Source organism: Sinocyclocheilus grahami, unplaced genomic scaffold (genome assembly GCF_001515645.1).
Source record: "Sinocyclocheilus grahami isolate Dianchi unplaced genomic scaffold, SAMN03320097.WGS_v1.1 scaffold3058.1, whole genome shotgun sequence".
Classification (NCBI taxonomy): Eukaryota; Metazoa; Chordata; class Actinopteri; order Cypriniformes; family Cyprinidae; genus Sinocyclocheilus; species Sinocyclocheilus grahami.
Genome location: NW_015508227.1, coordinates 4,451 through 5,613, shown reverse-complemented (window position 1 = coordinate 5,613; position 1,163 = coordinate 4,451). Strand labels below are relative to the sequence as shown.

Genomic DNA, 1,163 nt, shown 5'->3' with positions numbered 1-1,163 from the left:
CCTTACCTACTTAGCATTATAGAAAATTCTGCAGATAAATAAGAAGTGTCTTTCTTCATGATCATGTTCATTTAGTGAAAAAAGTATCATCATCTTTAGTACATCTTTCATCTTTTTCATTTTGTCTGAACTGTAACGTGAGAGTGAATGTAATTTTGTCTTTTAGTTTGGAAATAAGGTGGTGGCCAATGTGGCCTGTGACATCTTTCAGCTACTGATTTCTCACTGGCAGCACTTACAGAGACTGGATCCGTCCCTTCCCCAAAGAATTATAGAGGTACAAACCATCTCCCTCAGCATGATGCATCTGTTGCAGTATTGTGTAAGGGACGCCTGCTTAATCTCCACTTTTCATCTGTTGTAGATTTTTGTAGCAACCATAGCCTTTCTTCTGCCCAGTGCTGAACACTCAACAGTTGAGGCAGATAAAAAGGTAAGCAAGCAAAACTTCTGTTTGTGTAAGCAGTGCTGGACATGGGAATTCAGAATGAGCAGCACACGGCACTTCCTTCAGTCTCTCTATTCGTTGTTCCATCCTTCCTAACAGCTTGTCTTTGGCAGGTTTATTGATTGTTTTGTGGTCGTGTCAAGAGTGTGCTGAATGAATGCGTTCTCCGTGTACTCTAGTTAATGGTGTCTCTACTGCTGTGCCTGCTGGACTGGTGCATGGCCGTACCTCTCTCCATCCTGCTGGAGCCCATCACTATGCCTGTGCTGGATGACCCCGCATCGCAGAAAGCCCCTCTACTCGACTACATTTACAGGGTGGGTACAGGCATACTCTAGTTTGTTACTTCAAATTAAAGTCGAAATATTCCAGCGCATGTGTGTGTGTTCTAATATAAATGCACTCGTCCCCTCAGAACTCATATTTAGTCATCAGACACTAATGAGAGGGCATTGAGGGGCACAGAATAAATGAGATATTAGTCCCGGCCTGTTGTGCAGATGCAGACAGACACAGACCTTTGTGCAGATGTCATGCTCCCAGAAAAAAATGGGCAAATTATTTAAATGTCCCATTGTTGGATTGATAAGCTCACCAATGAATGCTGAACTCAAGAATTCAGTTCATCATCATATGAGAGAAAATGCACCTGCTGCAAAGGGGCAAAGGGAAGAATAAATGTCCTTTGTTTTCCTCTGCACTCGTTTGACTGTTA

General features: G+C 42.6%; 1 long non-coding RNA gene across 1 annotated transcript; it reads left to right on the top strand.

Annotated features, from left to right (window-relative positions):
- Positions 1-165: 165 nt before the first annotated feature.
- Positions 166-762, top strand: LOC107575963 (uncharacterized). The gene is made up of 3 exons (XR_001607965.1): positions 166-277; positions 365-433; positions 628-762. It is a non-coding gene; the product is annotated as an uncharacterized lncRNA (long non-coding RNA).
- Positions 763-1,163: the final 401 nt, after the last annotated feature.